The following is a 22,521-nucleotide window of genomic DNA, read 5'->3' on the forward strand; positions in this document are numbered from 1 at the left end:
ATCACAATTAAAAGTTCCATCACTATAAGTTTCATCATGGGTGATGTGCTTAGTAATATGGGAGAGATAATTACTGAGTTTATCATGATAAGAGATAAACAACCAAGAACCTTATTTCCTTATACCGTTCTCAATTCCATGTGATGTTTTCCTAGAAAGGTTCCTATTATTCCTAAGATTGACTAGAAGGTGAAATGTACTTGAGTTATGATATTACTCAAAGCCAAGATGATGATATTCCTATAGGGATAAATTGGAAAATTGCTAAGATAGATTGTTCATCTTTTTGTGAGCTACTTATTCTCGAGGGCATGTGTACCCTTCTTATGAATTCACTTTTATCAAATGCTCCATCAAATAGTGGTATCCCTACTCTAATTACCAATCCACCTATTTAACCACCTTTCTTAAGCATTGAACGAACTACTCAACCTATTCGACCTCCATAGTCTTCTACTATTACATTTGCTAAGGACACATCCATGACTCTGGAAAAAAACAAGACCCATGCTTAATTAGTTATTTATATTACACAGTCTATCCAGAAGGCCATTAATAGGAGTCTCATTATATTTCATTCTTGGATTAGTGATTATGAGTAGAGATTAACTTAGATTAAGGCAAAAGGGGATATTACTGTAGTTTTTACTCTAAGGTCTAATATTAATAGCCTCCTCTTGTGATTCTAAATAATCTAACACTTATTCCTTTTAAATAATGCTTAGGTGACTATTCCAGGGATTGTTCTAGGATTGATGAAACCATTTGCTTCTTTGTTTAGTAGACCATCAAGGGAGATGAGATAAGGATTGACTTTGGTTTAGGGCTTATCGAGGCTACCAGGATTGATAGTATTTATCCATTGATGATTAATATAGGAGGATGGTTGGTGCTAGTTCTTACTTCATCCTCTCAAAAATTAGAATCTCAGTTTAGCTGCAGTTACATGAGCCGAATCTGAGGACGCCCCTTATATTTTAATTGACGAGTAGTTACAAACCATCGATACCACTTATCACATGCTAGTATGCCTCATAGAGTCTTATCCATTCTCTTTTCTTATTATCTATAATTACATTTGGGATAATGCAATGTTCTTTATTTAGGGGGTGAGACATTCTACTTGATTCATGGTTTGCAATATTATTATGGTTGATACATTTTCTTTATGATATTTTTTGCTTGATTTTTCCCTAGATGGGCCTATTTTTCTTGATGTTGGTGTTCACATTGACCTTTTACCGCCTATTTGTATGGATATTTCTAGCTCGTATTTAGGTTTATATGATTTTAGCCTATATTTGGACTAGATTATGCACTTTTTATCATTTGAGACCCATATATATGTTGCTCGTGTTAATTATTGCTTTTGTGAAATGTTTATTTTTGACATGCACTTCATTTTTTGCCTCGTGTATGTATGTAACAAATAAACACCAAGGGTTTTCTTTGAAACTTTGTACTTTTCAAAGGATCATTTTTTTTTTATTATTTGGTTATCTTTATTAAACCGAGTGTTATTACCCTACAATAGATGGATTTGGTGATCTTATTAGGGGAAATAAGCATTGTTTTCAGATTGAGTCTAGTGGTAGTTAGCAAAATTTGAAAGGTATCTCTAATTATTTTTCATGGGAAAGTAAAAGGGTTTTGAAAATAATTTTTTAAAAGAAAAGGGTTTTTTGAACGAACAAAGAGAAAAGTAGTTTCAAGCTTTCTCTCACGTTGTTACGTATTAATTCATTCTGCTCTTTCTTCACAATAGATAAGTTCTCTATTATATGTAGTTTGTCAAGTTCATTTGCTAAATTTATTTGGAATACTAGCTTTATAGTTTAAGAGAGTGGTTCCTTGTGTGGTGAGGTTTTCAACTAATTCTTGTGCATGAATTGTAGTCTAGAACTTTCCCTGAGTGTATTCAATCACATAGCACAAATCCCACCTTCAAATAATTTCACAGTCAACATAACTGAACCACAATCCATTATCCTTATCTTCGTGATAATAATACTATGACACCATAATGTGTTTAATGACCCCTCATTTGGAACCCAACCTCCTTGAACTCATTGCATTGTTCTACTATAGGCCATTGTAGGCAAATGTCTTTGTTTTGGAGTGATAATTATTAGAATGACATAATTAGTCTTAAGGCCGTTGTTTGTGGGAAAGGAATTTTGCAAGATTATTTAGTAGAGTTGTATGCTTTGTTGTCTCAATGAATGCTTCCTAAGATAAGAGATGAGCTTGAAAATTAAATCAAAGCACCAAACCCTTATAAATGATTTTAAAAGTATAAAATCTTAAGAAAAGGGGGAATGAATGGCTAATGAGTAGAAAATCACTTCAAAGAAGAGAAGAAGTTAATGAAGAGGGGGCTCATAAGTGTGTTTAGCAAAAGTATTTTAAAGATTTAGGCAAACAAATGAAAAAAGTACTAAGGTTGAAGAGGGTGGAGAAATTTAAATAATAGGGCCTAAGAAGTGTTAAAGCGATTATGTTTTGAGAAGTTTTCTAGTCACTTGATCCATAAAGTTCTTTCTTCACCAAAACATCACCAATGCCCACAAATCTTTGGTGATTTTCGAACTTTGTTGGCATACATTAGAGTAAAATGACACAAAAAGAAAGCCTATTGTTCAACTTGTTGAACTTGAATTTCATTGTGAGAGTGATCAATAGTTCTTTATATCTCTATGCTCCTTGTGAATTGAATTGTTCTATGTGGGTGGAGTAATACTTGGCATGTAAGTCACATCTACACCTTGAAGTACAGAGTGATGTAATACTTTTAATAATAAGAAAGACAAGATGCATAGTGAAATTAAGGTAATCTGTACGAGTCTAGCGTCGAACTTTGAGAAGCATCTTGATTAAAAAGTTTTACTCCTTGACATCCTATACCTTTGCAACAAAATGGTTTGTGCCTTTAAAGGAGAATCTTTAATTGCTTGTTTTCTATAAATTGTTGGAGGAACCGATTAAATTTGAGGTCAAAGTTGTTTAGAATTGTCTTTTATTATTATTTTAAAGTCAAGAATACCATTTTTTTTGTTAAGAACGTGCTTTATTTCCTATGGGCAAGAAATATTTTAATTTTGGGGTTAATGAGTTCGCAATCATCCAACTTATTTAAGCTTGAATTATCCTTTAGTTATCTTTGATTCTAAGTGTATGTCATTTTAAATTACTTATTTGTTCAGGTAATTAATGCATTTGTTGTTGAGTCAACCATACGATTCTAATTGAGTGAAAAAGTGAAGGAAATAAGATTAAAATAATGCATGAGGTGACTGAAGATTACCTTCATATGTAGTTGAGGAGGTACGCAAGCAGGTAAAGTAACATCAGTCAAAAGAATGAGATGGAAGCCAACCTGTGCCCATAATCACATAGGTGGATACCTGCACGGGCAAGTCTGATAATAGATGAATAGTGTGGTGGCATTTTTTAAATTTCCTATAACTTGGGTTTTCTTTCTTTAAATGGTTTTTTCAAATCCGAATCACTATCTTTGTATATTTTGAGCTTGAGAAACCTTGAGTTGAAACCCTAAATGTTAAATTAGTGGTTTTATTTTGCTTTCCATTGAATTTGGATCTCAATTTTTTTGATAATCTTTGATTGGATGAAGGGATGGAATTAGAAGTTTGTAATTTTAATCTTTCTCTCTCTATGAGTATCTAACTTCTCTATTTGGGGTTATGCTTGAATAAATTATGATAATTTTAGGGGTTTTGTTTATTTGTCTTTCTAATTAGTTCATTTTCATTGTTTTACTCTTACGCCATGTTTTTGATCAGTAATTAGTGGTTGCAAATTCTAGTTAAATTTAGCGCCCTTATCATCCTTGACAAAAGGGATGAGGCGAAGGAGTATTAGTTACCAATAAATTGAGGTTTATCATTTAGTAGTGTCTCTTAGACATAAGTATGCAAATTGAACTGTTATATTTATTATATAGCTACAATTATAATGCATTCAAAACAACCAACTTGTGATATTTTGGTGTTTGATTGAAATATTAGTATTGAAAAACAATCTAGCCTACTGATAACTTTTACCTGAAGCTAGGAAAATACCCAACTACTTATATATATACTTTCCCTTAAGATAACATAACCTCAAATCCTATTTCACACTTGAATACAACTCTATTTCTCTAGTGTTTAAATTTTACATCTTAAACTACGATTGATATAGTGATTAAAAAATATTAAAACAAACCGCTATTTACTCTCCCATATTATTTTTAGAGGATTACAAGAAAAAATTAGGTACTTTTAGATGAGTCCAAGTCATAGGTGGAGATCCAACTAGTCTGGAATCAAGATAGCTACTCCACTACCACCTTTTTGTTGTGTCTAGTTGATAAGTAGTGAAATTCACTCCATATGACTCAACATAAAAAAATTATGCAGCTTCTTAGCATAACAGGGAAGAAAATCATATGACACCTCTCCTTGTGTCCAACATACATTGGTAGAGTAAAAAAAAAATGACCAAATAATTTTTTACTCTTCCGTAGACATTATTGGATGAGCAATTATTTGCTTTAGCAGCTAAGTTACCACTTGAGAGGTCACGACTAAAGAACCCATGGGTTTGTAAAGCGATCAAGCCTAGGTTCGACAGGCTTCACTAAATTAGTACAAGGCTACTAAAGCGGTTACCGCTTCAAGGTACCTTAGTCGCCTAAGAGGCTGCACCAATCAAGTTCAAAAAGTCCCAACTAACTTTTATTGGGTTCTTGGGATTGTTATATAATCCCATGTGTAATACCCCGATAAATTTTTCGTTGAAATTTTGTGCGTAAACGTGTTGGGTTCTATCTTCTAGAATGAATTATAATTTTTTCATGTAGAATATCTTAGATTATGACCCACCATTGCGTAGAGTATCCAATAATATTTCCAACGATATGTGGACCATCCAAAACGGACACCCAAGCAACAAGTTATGAACATTCCGATCGAACCGTGAATAGTAGTGAACAGTAAAACGTGCAGGAAAAAGTACTGAGGCCTGGCGTATTTTTTCTCCAACTTTAAACGATCATAACACCTTGTACCTAATGATATAGGTGATATACTATATATCAACGAAAAGTTCTACGAGTCCTCTTTTCAATGAAATTGGTTTCATCCAATTTTTCTATCGGAGAAAAAAGTTATGGTCTATCTACTTCAGCCTATCAAAAGCGAATTTTTGGATTAATTTCAAATAATCATAACTCCTCGTACGCAATGATCTGGGTAAGAAACTATATATCAACGGAAATATATGAGAGTCCTCTTTCTAATGAAATTAGTTTCATCCAATTTGGATAGCGAAGTAAAACGTTATGATTGATCTACTTCAGACTATCAAAACAATCAACCAAAGGACAAATTCAAGATTTTTTTTAATTTTTAGGGGCGTTTTGGTCATTCCCCCTCATCTAAAATCCGTCTAAACCCTATATTAAAGCCTATTAGAAGCATTGTAAGTTATATTTCATCAAATTCCCTCAAAAAGAAAACCCTAAGATCCGACATCCAACTTCAAGAACCTCCAAAATTCACCATTAATTCTGCAAATTTATTCAAGATTCCAAGTTCCTACTTCAAGAACTCCAAGAACCATCATTCAAAGGTGCGATTAACATCAAAAAAATGTGTATCGATCTAAAGTTCATCATTCAAGGTATGTGGGATTTTTCAATAAGATCTCTCTTTCGTTCTCATGCCCAAAAGTAATTTTCTTTACAAAGGCATGATTATTATTTGATTTTTACGAATTTGAAGCATGAACCCATATCTTATGATGATTATTATGAAATCTTGATGTTTATAATTTTAAAAGATGAATTTACCTGTGTGGAGATATAAAGTATGAATCTTCAATGATATTTATCATAATTTTGATATTTGGATCGTGAATCCCCATTGGAAATCGTGTTTTTCGAGAAAGTGTGTTATAAGCACGTTGATATTGAATATTTGAGATACTTTGAATGATTTGACCTTTTGGTCTTAATGGAGTTGTTTTGAACTCGAGTGTAAAAGAAATCCACAACGTGGTTGATTTTGATAGATGGGAAGCATGATGGCTCCCGATGTATATTTATATATTACTAAAATTATTTTGTTGTGGGTTGTCTTTGAAATGATCTGAGCTAAGTCCGACAGAAATCTTTAGCACCGAGTGGGAGGTATAAAGCGACCTTACTTCCCTAGAACTACGTGCCCTCATAGGAGTGAGCCTAAGGCTGATTTATGTAGTGATCACTAGTTTGTGTGGATTTGATATCGATAGTCCTACTGCAATGGCAAGGATAGGATGACTCTCTGCAATGTGGGTCGTACGTTGGACTGCATGTAGCTCACATAGTTTATGTCAGTTTTAGGATCTCCCAATGTGTCTGTTTCCTTGTGTCTATGGTGAATGGTGAAGTAATTTGAAAGTGGAATTGTGAACGTTATTCTTTCAAAAGATTTAAATGATATTTACATTATGAGAATTGATATTTTTGATGAACTAAAAGTGATCGACAAATTATATGATGACTCACATGTGTTATTTTACTTATTTCATCCTCTCATGATTATGATGATTTCCTTTGGGCTATGCGAGTCTTTCATATATCCTGTATATTTCTTATAAATATTTATGATGATGATGTTTATACAACTGTATACACCCCCATATACTCGGTTCCTTTCCATGGTACTGACCCACATCATCGAATGTGGCCTGCATTTTCTTGGAATGTAGGTTCAGGTGCTCAATTCCAAGTTTGACAGTGATTCTTTGGGCACGCTGTTTTACATCCTCTATTGCGTGAGTCCTCATATTCTGAGGACGTGATGTCTGATGTTGGTTTCATGAAATTATTTATATTTGATAACTGAGTATGAGTCAGTTGGGGCATATCTCAATGGCTCGCTGGTTTTATTGATTTTCTTAGAGGCTTGTCAGACTAGTATAGATATTGGGAGTTGACTAATAAGTCATATTTTGTTATCTTTCTAAAATTCCTTTATTCTTGGATGATGATTACTGGGGCGTAGCCTCAAGCAACGTGTGATGCTCTAGGACCTATTTTTTGGGGCGTTACAAACTTGGTATCAGAACCTAATATTTTAAGGTGTCCTAGGGAGTCTGACAAGCTATGTTAAGTAGAGTCTTGATCATCGGTGTGTAGGGTGCCACATCTATGAGCAAGAGGCTACAAGACATTTTTGGAAAAAGTATGATTCTTTCTTTCAGAAGTCTATCATGCTTAAAGTGTCTCTCTCTGCTATTGATTCGTGCTCTCCCCTTTTTGAAATATGCCTCCACGTCGAGCGAGAAGAAATAATGATGTTCAACAACCTCAACCCGCTGACCCATTGAATGAAAATGTGTCTCATGCTAAATTTGGGGTAGCCTTTCAGGCGCTGGCCCAAGCTATTACTACAAATTATCAGGCCAACCCGGCCCTAGCTCCAGAGCAGCAGGGAGGTGATTCAGCTACTGCCAGGATCCGTGACTTCATGCGGATGAATCCGCTGGAATTCTATGGGTCCAAGTTTGATGAGGATCCACTATTATTTTTAGAGGAGGTGCGGAAGATTACTCAGGTAATGCATGTATCTGAGGAAAATTTTGTGGAGTTGGCTGCGTATAGGTTGAAAGACTTGCTTATGAATGGGTTGTTGCTTGGAGGAAAGGTAGAGGTGGGAGAGCTATCCCTACAAATTGGCATGAGTTCCAGGATGTATTCCTGGATAAGTTTTTCCCTTTGAAGATGAGGAAGGCAAAGGTGGAAGAGTTTATGAACCTGCGACAGGGCTCTATGACTGTTAGGGAGTACTGTCTAAAGTTCAATCAGCTGTCCAAGTATGCTCCTGACTTACTAGATGATAATCGAGCTAGTATGAGTAAGTTTGTGACTGAAGCATCTAGTTATGTGGTTAAGAAGTGTAGGTCTACTCTGCTAAATAGTGAGATGAATCTTTCTAGCCTAATGACTCATGCCCAATAGATTAAGGGAGACAAAATTAAAGAGAGAGATAGAAAAAGAGATAATTAGATAGCTAGGTCTTAACAGCACGGACAGGGTTAGAATAGATTACAGGGAGGGAGTCGCCCTCAGTATCAGGATCATTTATCTATGCCAGCAGCGTTATCTACTAGTGCTCCCATGCCTAGAGGTAGGCAGGAGCAAGGTAGTAGGTCGTACGCATCTAGGTCCCAGTACAGTGCTGGCAGTAAGCCAAATCGTCCCTTGTGTCCTAAGTGTGGTAGGGCTCATTTGGGTGAGTGTTGGGGTAAGAAGAGGGGTTGTTTCTAGTATGGTGACATGGGTCATAGAGTTAGATATTGTCCATAGGATGTATAAGGGCGTCGTGACTATCGGCCTCAGACCCATACTCAGACTGTTAGTGCTCCAGTTCTAGCGACTCACCCAGCTCCAGCTCAGGGCACCTCTTCTAGCAATGCTGATGGACAACGCCAGAATAGATTCTATGCTTTACCGTCCAGCCAGGAACAGGAGGACTCTCCCGATGTTGTTACTGGTATGCTTCGTATATTTTAGTTTGATGTGTATGCTTTGTTGGATCCTGGATCCAGTTTCTCATATGTTACACCTTTTATTACTGTGAATTTTGAAATGAGTCCTGAGATTATTCCTGAGCCTATCCTAGTTTCTACCCCAGTAGGTGATTCGATTGTTGCCCAGAAAGTGTATAAAAAGTGTTCTGTTACCGTTCTTTATAGAGCCTTATTGGCTGATCTGATTGAGTTAGACATGGTAGGTTTTGATGTGATTCTAGGTATGGACTGGCTGTATTTTTCTTATGCCTCTATTGATTGTCGGACTCGAGTGGTCATGTTTTTGTTTTCGGGTGCATCCGTGTTTGAGTGGTCTGGGAATTTTGTATCATACAAGAGTCATTTTATCTCTTTTCTCAAAGCTAGAAAGCTTATTTCCAAGGGGTGTATTTACCATTTGGTTAGAGTCAAAGACACTAAGTCTGAGACTCCAACTCTTCAGTCTGTTAACATCGTTAATGAGTTTTCTGATGTCTTTAAGGATGATCTCCCAGGGATACCTCCTAATAGAGAGATAGAGTTCAGGATTGATTTTCTTCCTGATACTCAGTCTATTTTTATTCCTCGTTAGCATATGTCCCCTACAGAACTTAAGGAGTTGAAATAGCAACTTAAAGATCTACTAGACAAGGGTTTCATAGGGCCCAGTGTTTCTCCTTGGGGTGCTCCTGTGTTGTTTGTGAGAAAGAAAGATGGCTCTTTGCGTATGTGCATTGATTACGGCCAACTAACTAAAGTCACCACAAAAAATAAGTACCCCCTTCCAAGAATATATGATTTGTTTGACCAATTGCAAGGTGCAAGTTATTTCTCAAAGATAGACCTTCATTCCGGCTATCATCAACTCAAAGTTAGGAAGTGTGATATCTCAAAAATCGCTTATCAAACTTGTTATAGCCATTTTGATTTTCTTGCTATGTCTTTTGGGTTAACTAATATCCCAGCAGCTTTGATGGGCCTCATGAATAGAGTGTTCAGACCATATCTAGATATGTTTGTCATAGTGTTCATCGATGATATACTGGTGTACTCCCATAGTGAGGAGAAACATTCTGATCATCTCCAAACTGTCTTGCAAACCCTTAGAGATCACAAGTTGTTTGCCACGTTCAGTAAGTCTGAGTTTTGGCTAAGGTCAGTTACTTTTCTGGGTCATATCATTTCTTTCGAGGGTATTAGAGTTGATCCCCAAAAGACCAAAGCTGTTAGAAATTGGCCAAAGACCTATTTCTCCGACTGATATCCAAAGTATCCTAGGTTTAGCTGGCTATTACCGCCATTTTATTGAGGGTTTCTGCTCTATAGCATCTCTTATGACTCGGGTGACCCAAAATAAAGTGAAGTTCATGTGGTTCGAATCTTGTGAGAAGAGTTTTCAGGAATTGAAGACTCGACTCACTTCAGCCCCTATTTTGACTTTGCCTGATGGTGTTGATTGTTTTGTGGTGTACTGTGATGCTTTAAGAGTTGGGTTGGGTTGTGTATTGATTCAGAAGGGTAAGGTGATAGCTTATGCTTCTAGACAGTTGAAACCCAATGAGAAAAATTACCCCACCCATGACCTTGAGTTAACTGCTGTTGTGTTTGCTTTAAAAATCGGGAGACACTATTTGTAAGGTGTCTATGTTGATGTTTTCACTGATCATAAGAGTCTGCAGTATGTGTTTACCCAAAGAGAATTAAATCTTAGGCAGAGACGATGGTTAGAATTGTTAAAGGACTATGATATGAGTGTGCTGTATCATCTGGGCAAGGCCAATGTTGTAGTGAAAGCCCTAAGTAGAGTGTCCATGGGTAGTGTTTCGCATGTGATAGAAGGTAAGAAAGAGTTGGCTCATGATGTACATCGTTTGGCTAGATTAGGGGTTAGGTTATTTAACTCTGCTAAAGGTAGTATAGGGGTTCAGAGTAGTTCTGAATCCTCCTTGGTTTCGGAAGTGAAGGAAAAACAATACTTATATGCTAGTTTGGTCAGACTAAAGGAGTTAGTCAAGGACCAAAAAGTATAGGTTTTCTCCCAAGGGGGAGATAGTGTGTTGAAATTGCACTATAGATTGTGTGTCACAAATGTTGATGATCTGAAACAGAGGATTATGGTTGAAATATATGGGGTGCGATATTCTATTCATCCTGGTGCCACCAAGATGCACCGAGACTTGCGAGAAATCTATTGGTGGAGTGGCATGAGGAAAGATATAGCAGCATTTGTAGCTAAGTGTGGAACATTCCAACAGGTTAAGGTTGAACACCAAAGACCTGGTAGTATGATGCAAGAGTTTAGTATTCCCACCTGGAAGTGGGAAAAGATAACTATAGACTTCGTGATTGGTTTACCTCCTTCCCGACGCCATCATGATTCCATTTGGGTTGTGGTTGATAGGTTGACTAAGTCTGATCATTTCTTGTCTATTCATACTTCATATACTACTGAGGATTATACTAGATTGTATATCCGAAATCTAGTCAGACTGCATGGAGTTCCCTTATCTATCACTTCGGATAGGGGTACTCAGTTCACTTTGCAATTTTAGAAAGCTTTTCAGAAGGGTCTTGGTACCCAAGTGCCTTTAAGTTCTGCTTTTTATCCGCAGAACGCTGGTCAGGCTGAGCGGACCATCAAGACCTTAGAGGATATGTTGAGAGGTTGTGCACTTGACTTTAAGGGAAGTCGGGATGATCACTTACCATTGATAAAGTTTGCTTACAATAATAGTTTCCACTCTAGTATTGGCATGGCTCCGTTTGAAGCCTTATATGAGAGGAAGTGTAGATCACCCATAGGTTGGTTTGAGGTGGGTGAAGTGGTTATGAGTGGTCCTGATTCGATATTTGAGGCTATGGAAAAAGTTAAGTTGATTAGGGAAAGGTTTAAAACTGCGCAGTCATCAGAATTCATATGCGGATGTTAGAAGGAACGACCTTGAGTTTGAAGTTGGTGACATAGTGTATCTGAAAATTCTACCCATGAAGGGGGTGAAGAGATTCAGAAAGAAGGGGAAGCTTAGTCCCCGTTATGTTGGTCCTTACAAAATTCTTAGTCGTGTTGGCAAGGTAGCTTAAGAGGTCGAGTTGCCTTCCGAGTTGTCCTCTGTTCATCTAATATTCCATGTCTCCATGCTTAGAAAGCATATTAGCGATGCGGTGGTAGTGGATTCCACTGTGAGTGCTGACATTCAAGAAAATCTTTCTTTTGATGAGATTCTTTTTGAGATTCTTGATTTCAGTGTCCAAAGACTAAGGAACAAAGAAGTTCCCTTGGTCAAGGTGTTGTGGCGAAACCAATCTGTTGAGGGTGCAACTTCGGAAGCTGAGGCGGATATGCGATCCAAGTGCCCGCACCTATTTTCTGCGAACTCCAATCAAGCCGAAGGTACCGTTCTTTCCTAAATCATGCACTTCTGATAAAAGTTGTAGCAGTTCAGCTGTCATTTATTATGTGTTCAACTATAGTTTCTTGAATTTATGCATTCTATGTTGCATTCGGAGGGAGAAACGATGTGGTCATAAGTCTAACGAATGGTTTTAGCTGTATGCTCTATTCCCTATCTAATCTTGGCATGTCTAGCGTCATTCGAGGATGAATGTTTCCAAGGGGGGGCGGATGTAATACCCAAGGAAATTTTTTGTTGAAGTTTTGTGCGTAAACATGTTGGCTTTAATCTTCTAGAATGAATTATAAATTTTTCATGCGGAATGTCTTATATTATGAACAACCATTGCTTAGAGTATTGAAAAATCTTTCCAAAGATATATGGAACATCCAAAATGGACACCCGAGCGACGAGTTATGAACATTCCGATCGAACCGTGAATAGTAGTGAACAGTAAAACGTGCAGGAAAAAGTTCTGAGGCCTGGCGTATTTTTGCTCCAACTTTAAATGATCACAACTCCTTGTAAGTAATGATTTGGGTAATCTACTATATATCAACGGAAAGATCTGCGAATCCTGTTTCCAATGAAATTGGTTTCATCCAATTTGTCTATCAGAGCAAAAACTTATGGTCGATCTACTTCAGCCTACCAAAAGAGAATTTTTGGGTCAACTTCAAACAATCATAACTCCTCGTACCCAATGATCTGGGTGAGATACAATATATCAACGGAAAGATATAAGAGTCCTCTTTCTAATGAAACTGGTTTCATCCAATTTGGACATCGAAGTAAAACGTTATGATTGATTTACTTCAGACTATAAAAACCGTCCACCAAAGGACAGATTCGAGATTTTTTTTATTTTTAGGGGCGTTTTGGTCATTCCACCTCACATTAAATCCGTCCAAACCCTATATTAAAGTCTATTAGAAGCATTATATATTATATTTCATCAAATTTCTTCAAAAAGAAAACCCTAAGCTCCTATATCCAACTTGAAGAACCTCCAAAGTTTACCATTAATTCTGCAAATTTATTGAAGATTCCAAGTTCCTAGTTCAAGAACTCCAAGAACCATCATTCAAAGGCACGATTAACATCTCAAAAATGAGTATCGATCTAAAGTTCATCATTCAAGGTATGCAGGGTTTTTCAACAAGAAGTCTTTTTCGTTCTTGTGCCCAAAAGTAATTTTCTTTACAAAGGCATAATTTTTATTTGATTTTTACGAATTTGAAGCATGAACCTATATCTTATGATTATTATTATGAAATCTTAATATTTATGATTTTGAAAGATAAATTTACATATGTGGAGATAAAAAGCATGAATCTTGAACGATATTTATCATAATTTTTATATTTGGGTCGAGAATCCTTGTTTTTTTTTAGAAAGTGTGTGTTATAATCACGCTGATGTTGAATATTTGAGATATTTTGAATGATTTTACCTTTTGGACTTAATGGAGTTGTTTTGAACTCGAGTGTGAAAGAAATCCACATTGTGGTAGAATTTGATAGATGAGAAGCATGATGGATCCCGATGTATATTAATATATTACTGAAATTGTTTTACTATAGGTTGTCTTTGAAATGATCTGAGCTTAGTCCGAGATAAATCTTTAGCACCGAGTGGGAGGTATAAAGCGACCTTACTTCCCTAGAACTACGTGCCCCCATAGGAGTGAGCCTAAGGCTGATTTATGTAGTGATCACTAGTTTGTGTGAATTTGATATCGATAGTCCTACTGCAATGGCAAGGATAGGATGACTCTCCGCAATGTGGGTTGTACGTTGGACTACATGTAGCTCACACAGTTTATGTCAGTTTTAGGATCTCCCAATGTGTCTGTTTCCTTGTGTCTATGGTGAATGGTGAAGTAATTTGAAAGTGGAATTGTGAAAGTTATTCTTTTGAAAGATTTAAATGATATTTACATTATGAGAATTGATATTCTTGATGAATTGAAAGTGATTTACAAATTACATGATGACTCACATGTGTTATTGTACTTATTTTATCCTCTCATGATTATGATGATTTCCTTCGGGCTATATGAGTCTTTCATACATCCGGCATATTTCTTATAAATATTTATGATGATGATGTTTATACAATTGCATACACCCCCATATACTCGGTTCCTTTCCATGGTACTGACCCACATCTTCAGATGTGGGTTGCATTTTCTCGGAATGTAGGTTCAGGTGCTCAGTTCTAGGTTCGATAGTAATTCTTTGGGCACGCTGTTCTATATCCTCTGTTGTGGTGAGTCCTCATGTTCTGAGGACGTGATGTCTCATGTTGGTTTCACGGAATTATTTACATTTGATAACAGAGTATGAGTCAGTTGGGGCATGTCTCAATGGCTCACTGGTTTTATTGATTTTCTTAGAGGCTTGTCAGACTAGTATAGATGTTGGGAGTTGACTAATAAGTCGTATTTTGTTATCTTTTTGAAATTCTTTTATTCTTGGATGATGATTACTCTGTTGATATTTGAGGGTTATTTATAGAAACCCTATTAATTTGTGTTGAACTGAATGAAAATGGCTCAAAGGGTTAGCTCGGGGCTACTCGTAGCCTCAAGCACCGTGTGACGCTCTGGGACCCATTTTCTGAGGCGTTACGCCATGATTGTAAAAGGAATTTTCTACCCTACCAAATTTGATGTTTTGGACTCAGCAATGCCATCAAAATTTCCAGTTGTGTCATTTCGAGAAAAAGTGGGTCTACACCATTAAGAGCCATTTTAGCAAAAATAAACCCTGTACCGCTAAAAATTTTTGAAAGCCTTGATATCCCAACCAAGGGTCACCCTAGACTAAATCAAATTTCTAGAGCTAATGGGATTTATAAAAAAAAACATACAAATCCATTTAGCTAATGTTTTTACTCAAGGCACATTTTTTAACTTTAGAAGCTCGAAAGTAGGAAAATGACTCTAAAAGCCAAATGTACTGCCTGATAACTGAATCATCAGCCCTAATAAGTCATAAATTAAGCTATAGGAAAGCTATAAGGATGAAATATGTATGAAAACAAAAGAATTGTTTTGGAGGGTCATTACACATTATGCCTAATGAATATAGTAATTGATCAACATTAGTTATGTTCCATACCCTAGTAAAGGTGTAGGGAAGCCCTCTAAATTAGGATTATATGTTAAACTTTAGGATCTCTCTTAATGAATATCATCTATACGATACTACCTAATATAATATTTAACTTATATTAAATGTTTATGGTCTCACAAATCTAAAATATAGACATGTTGTAGTTCCCTTGTAGAAAAAGATTTCAATTTTCCATCTTTGACTTATGTTTTATTATGCGCTTATATTTCTTTTTGATTTAAACCATGTTTATCCATGTTATTACTCATTTCATTATTTAAGTTTACTAGCTTGATCGCATATACTTGGTATATTTAATGAACTTAATGCATGCCTTTCTTTTGCACTATATCATATAATGATATCGATTCAAGTGACCACTCCGAGACTCATAGCCTTATAGCCCAACAAGATTTTAGATAATCTTGGTAATCCTTATCATTTGGGTGAAAAATAACTCTTAATCTTTAGTGTACAAATACAATAACATGTCCTTACTACAAGCGAGTGAACAAAATAAGGATATTTTAAAAGTTATTTCCAAGAATGCATGAAAAAGAATAAAAAAAATAGAACCTCCTTAAGTCTAGTAGCCTCTAAATTATAAAAGACATCTCCACACTAAATATCGAGACTCTACTATAAACTTAATCTTGTATTCATGAGACTAGTGAATCTAACACTTTGATACTAACTTTTCATAATCCAAAATGTCTTGAGAATTGACGGCACCTAGCCTAACCCACTACGTTACCCAAGCAAAACTTATAAAAATACCATTCTTTTAAGGTAACGGTTAATAATGAAACAATAAGTCTATTAATTAATCATAACCTATAATAAAAATAAATGAAATAAATCATACATATTACTCGAAAGACCTCCCAAGATTCAGTTGACATAAGTACAAAAGAGAATCTAATACATACATTGATAAATAAGTAAAACAACACTATCTGGAAAAGTAAAAAAGATAGAGATTAAACGATACATGAAGCAACAATGATCTCTAAAGTTAGAATCTCATGAAAACTTTAATTTATATTGAAATACATGAGCTTTATGCATTGAGAATACATCTATCAAAATCTTCATAAGGATGATGTAAAAAAGGTAGGAGTAAGTGTGATCCCATTATACTAAGTAGGCATCATAGATGACATTGTTTAGCTAGAAAACCATATCAAATAAAAAATGTTAAAATAAACCTATAAAGAGAAAAGACCCAACGACTAAATATCAAACAATATCATAGTTTATGCCAATCACGATAGCAACTCAACTATTAATGTGAATGCAATAATATGCAATGACATGTGATAATAAGCTGATCATTCTCCATGGTCTTATTAGCTGGATCATTTCCCTTGCAACGTATATGTGTATATAGTAAAACAACAGAAATATTTTCCCACGTTCTTACTAGCCCGATCTTTTCATATGATGAAATACATATGTGAGTGTTAAATAACTTGGTCACAACCTTGTTAGATAGATCTTTACCCACTACCTTTCTAGCTAGATCTTTGCCCATATTAATATAGAGTTTTCATTACTAGGATTAAATCCTTAGAATGCCATTTTTTAAATAAATATTAAAACTCATGACTTTATAGAGTGAGAATATATGATTGCAATAATTACTTGCTTTGATATATGTAAATAAAGAGTGGAACAACTAAATAATGTAATATACATATCACTCTACTTAGATCACAAACAAATCATCAATATCAGTTTAATACTTTTAAAAAGTTTTGCCATGAGTTTACTATATGTACTTTAGAAAGAAGATGAAAAATACAAGTAACAACACATCATGAGTAAATCCATTGCTCATATATATTCAATCAACAAGTTAGACATTGATTAGTGGTATAGGTTCTCTTAAACAGTGTATGTCCTTGGATCTATGAGTAAGATTATGACACATGGATTTATATCATAATCCATATAGAGACTCATGGACATAAGGACAACCACAAACAATTTTATGAGTCATGGACAATTTTACAAGACCTATAACGTGAATCATGCAAGGTGAGATAGTATGTTGGCCAACTATGGTCTAGGAAATCATGATTCAAAACATGAGTCATTGCATAAAAAGATGGATCATGGTACATGCCCGTGGCTTTTAAAAAAACAGTTATAAAATTCTACCTGAGACAACGAGTCAAGTCACGACTCATGGACTCACACTATGAGTCATACATTGACTCATAGGATGTATTTTCTATAAATTTTAAATGTTTTAATAAGGGCAATATTAGTTTTTACCTTATATTTTTACCCTATACTAAGACTTTTTAATATAATAATGAAGGTTAATTAACTTATCCATTAGTTTCAACCATATCTTATGATTAGACGTATCTAATATTAGAAAAGTTCCTCTCAAATGAATTGTAGGTTTTAATTCTAGTTCTTGGATTCAAGCATTCTATATAAAAGTTCTCATAGAGTCAGGTATGTGGGATCTTAAATGAAATAATCATACTACTTTCATGTCCTATTTTTTAGAAATTGAACTTTGAATATCATGATTCCAAGGTTAGGGTCAAGTAACCAATTATGCAGATTATTGTGATTTTTGTTTATCAAGTTATTATGTAGCTAAAATTTTTATTTCAAATGATAATATTCATTTTTCAGTGTATACTCCTGAACAATGATTTTTACATAATTTGTTATGATTTAGTCAACTAAACATAGAATTTAGCATAATGGAGTTTTTTCAGTTGAGTAGCAGTCTCAAATATTAAATGTATAGAATTAATTTATCGATAATAAAATAGTAAATAAAGTATGTTTTGGGAGTATTATTTTGCACTAAGAGGACAAAGATTTAGAAAACTCAAGTTATATAACAATGTTACACCATAAGACCAGAGTCACTTTGCCAATTTGGTCAACTCCATTTGTGGCTAAAGGGCCTAGTATTGGATCCATATTAGAGAGGTTCTAAAATATTGTCAAGATGTAGGGCAACCTTCCTAAACGCGATTATATGTTGGTTTTAAGAGCTCTCATGATTTATGTTGGTTGTTTAGAAATTTCTTATATAAGCTTTAACTTATCTTAAATATTTTTGGACTCACAAATTTATAGACCACAAATGTTTCGCAATACTTTTTACAAAAAGATTTATGTTTTGTGGTCTTGACTTATGCATTGTCAAATTATTACATTTATTTATATTTTAGTCGTGCTTATCCATGATATTGCTAATTTTATATTTTATAGTTATTAGCAATATCTCACATACTTGATATATTGAAAGTACAGGCTACATACCATTCTTTTGTGCTATTTCTTAAAATAATGGAGATTAAGGTGCCATTTCAAACTCGTGGCGTTATAGCTAGTAGAATTTGCAATCAGTTTTATGTGTCCTCATCATCTGGGGATTTTTTAAGTAGTTCAGAATTCTTAGTTTATTTTAACATTTTATTTTAATTAGTCAAGATTTAGTTGGGGGTCTTGTCTAAAAATTTCATCTTTATAGTAGAGCCTTTTAGATAAAGATAGTTCAAACACAATTATGTTTTAATTATATATTTTTAGTTGAAATATTTTAAAGTTTTCCCATTTTACTTATGTTAAAGCTTTTCTTTAAAACATAAGAGTTTGATCTTAGTAGTGTGCTAGTACTAAGGGTATGCTTTGGATAACTTTTGGTACTAAGTCTAAGTTACACCTAGGGCGTTCACTTAGGTAATGTCAAATATAGTATTCGAGCCATAAGTTAAAAGTGTCCTTGCATGTCTAAAAAGTCTTATTTAGTAGAGTCACTTTTAAAGGCATGAAACTAACCACACTCATAAGGGATAGGCTATGAGACATTTAGGAACATTCCCATTATTCATGTTCAATATCATGAGATATAGTTTAATACTTTATACCATTCTAACTCATTATTTATATTTTTTAGGAAATACCTCTGAGAAGAAACATAAATATAGAAATAGAGCTCATATAAATAGCCAAAATAAAAATCCTCCAGAACCACTAGGTAGCATAGGGATTCAAAACTCATGTAAACCAATGTGTAATACTGTGTGCTAACATAAATGATGTTTGGCCTTCGACCAGATTTCAGAATTTTGTTCATGTGAACCCTTCAAAGTTTATTGGATCAAAGGTTGATAAAATTTTATTAAAAAGGGGCAAAATATCCTCACAATTATACATGTATTAGATAATGAAAAGGTTGATCTTGATTCCTATCAACTTAAGGATTCATCTCATCTTTGGTTCCACTAGTGGAAAGAGGGCAGTGGTAGCAATACAACTCATTCATAGTGGGATGTGTTTGTTAGAGATTTTCTTGATCATTTCATTCCAAAGGAGTTAATAGAGGGTAAAATTGAGGAATTTTATGCACCATTCGTTATGCCTTAGAATTTCAACCCATATTCCTTCACAGTTGAACCATTCTTTCCATGGTAAAAATATTTAGAGTGGTACCGCTTCTAGTCTGATAGTCAAAAGAAATAGAAAAAATTTTATGCACTATCTTCTAACTAGGACCATAAGAGCTTGGGTGATGTGGTTACTGGTATATTGCAGTCCTTCTCTAAGGATTTTTATGCATTATTAGACCTATGGGACACCTTGTATTTTGTGACCCCTATATTTACAAAGTATTTGAAGTTTATGTTTAACAACTCTTAGAACTCATTTTTGTTTGAAATTTAGTTGGATGTACAGTCATAAATAGAAGAGTGTATTAGAATTACAAGGTTTAGTCCTTTATAAAATCACCATAGTTGATCTAGTTAAATTGGACGTGAAAAAGTTTGATGTTTTTTAATGCATGGATGGGTTGGTCAATCTATACACTATTTATTGTAGAACCAGAGTCATAAAATTTTAGTCAACAAAGAAACCTAACTTAAAGTAGAATAGTAGTCCAACAATATCTAAAAGTCATTTCATTTCGTACTTAAGGGCAAGGAAGATGATTTTAAATGGTTTCATCTATCAACTAATTTGGGTTAAGGATTGTAAATTCATGACCCCATATCTCCTATCAGTTCTAGAACTGTAACGCCCTGAGTTTGTACCTCGGACGCTACACGTTACTTATAATCCTAAAGGACCACAAGCTAACCCATGACTGGCACCTTTTGCAATAATTGAATAATAATACTGGAAAGATGCAGAAATTAGACAGAAAACATGACATAAATAATATATTAAAACCAAATATGGTATAATAATACCAAACTGAAACATATGTCTAAAATATACTCTTGTTTGAAAAGCCTCTACTGTCTGAAATATGAAGCTGATGGGATAAGTCCACAACTTACTCCGAATTTTTGAAATAAGTTGAACTACTAAAATAATTATCATGTAATCGAACTAAGAGAACTCACTACTAACTCTGTCAGCTGAATATCTGAACTGCTAAGTATGATCAGGAGCCCACACATCTGAACCTATGATATAAAATATCATAGAACAAAAGAAAGGTATGCGTCAGTACTTTAAATGTGCTGGTATGCAAAGTGAGGTAGGCTGAAATACATGGGTTCATATTCATGAACAACACTAACTTAATTTCTTGAATATAACTGAATAAGAGTATATGTGTGAATACGTAAACTGTAACTGAGATTGTGATAACACTGGATACTAAGTTCTGAGTTATTGATTTACTGATATCTGAGTTTACTTATACTGTGTAGCTGATAAATGAGTGACTGCATTTGAAAGTCTTGATCTTGTGGAACTATACTGAGTTCCATACTAAACTAAGTGACTGTATCTGACAGTCCTGAATCTGTAGAACTAAACTGAGTTTTATTCTGAGATTGGAATTGAAACTAAGACTGTGGGAAGTAATCATCTAACCAACATGCCAATCTCTGAACTATTAGGGCCTAACCTGTTACCCCAGTTAGAAGGGTGTCCATACCATGCCATGAGTAAAGACAATCTGAGTCACCCTCTGTAACGCCTTGATTTTCTGAACCGAAATGCTACATGGTGCTCATTACCCCAAAGGACCACAAGCTAACCCATGACTGATATCTATACCTGTAACTGCATAATATGCATATAAATGTGGAAACATGAACAAAGAGGGCGTAAGGTTCGATCTTGAATAATAAAATATTTGAAATAAGGTGGTATCACAGTACCAAAACAAAACTGAAAATACTAAAGTCTAAATCTAAAAACTCTATAATCTTTTAAAAGCCTCTAAACTGTCTGAATAAGGAGTTGAAAGAACATGTCTCCAACTAACTCCCTAAATTGAAATACTAGAATAATAAATATAACGATCATGTCCTCGAAATATGAGGACTCACTGCTTACTAAATTACTACGGTAGATCTGGAATCTGTACCTCAGAACCTATGGTGTAACATAAGAAGAAAGCACCATAGCGCAAATGCGTCAGTACAAACTAAAGTACTGAGTATACGTGGGGGTAGGCTAAATGCATGGGGTTTATATGCATGAGCATGCTAACTAATATGAATGTGAGAATACATACATAGATACATATGTAAGTGCTACTAAACTCGTAGAGATACTGACTACTTGAGTTTGAACTCTGACAACATGAGTTTTGTGATACTGAGATAGTGAATGACTGATAACATGGATGACTGTATCTAACAGTCTTAATTTTGGGGAAAAATATTTGAGTTCCAAATTGTATCTGAACATCTAAGTTTGAGATCAGTCCTAGCTAACGAGTGATCTCAGAAACTGATAATGAGAATACTCGACTAAATTTGAGATTTAGATCAAGCCTCTCTGCCAGGTGACCTCTAGATCTAATAATAAGTATCAGAATATGGGACCAAGCCTATCTGATGGGATGGTCCAGGAATCAATGGAACTATCTGAGTTTCTTACTGAGATCAATGACTGTATCTGATAGTCCTGATTCTTGATTTCTACTCTGAAGACTGATACTGAAACTGTAACTGTAAGTATGACTGTGGGAGGTAGTAACCTAACAGACATGCCCTGATATTGTACTACTGGGGTCCAATATTTTCCCTGATGTAAAGGGTGTCAATATCGTGCCACGGGTAGAGACCTCTACTATGGTCAAGCCTCTCTTACCCTGAATAGGAAATCAATCCTAAGGCAATATAATAGTCAAGTATAGCCTTTATCTGACGGGTGACTCTTGTCCTGTGCTTGGTACGCAGTTCCGGAGTACAGGGATTGATACTAATGGCTCTGCATTTATAATGGGACAAACTGCCATCCCTGCACTCTCTCGGTGCTAGTCCCTACTCCCAACTGAAAGACTCTAAAAAGATTAACTGCACTGAACTGACTAACTGAACTGAACTGATTTATAAATTGATTAATCGAGTTGATAATATTTTCTTAGCTGAACTAAGTTGAATTCACTGAGTTTCATTGACTGATGGAAACGCTACTTGAGATCTGAGGTCTGACTGAGAGTACTAAAA

Source organism: Capsicum annuum, chromosome 5, assembly GCF_002878395.1.
Source record: "Capsicum annuum cultivar UCD-10X-F1 chromosome 5, UCD10Xv1.1, whole genome shotgun sequence".
Taxonomy (NCBI): Eukaryota; Viridiplantae; Streptophyta; class Magnoliopsida; order Solanales; family Solanaceae; genus Capsicum; species Capsicum annuum.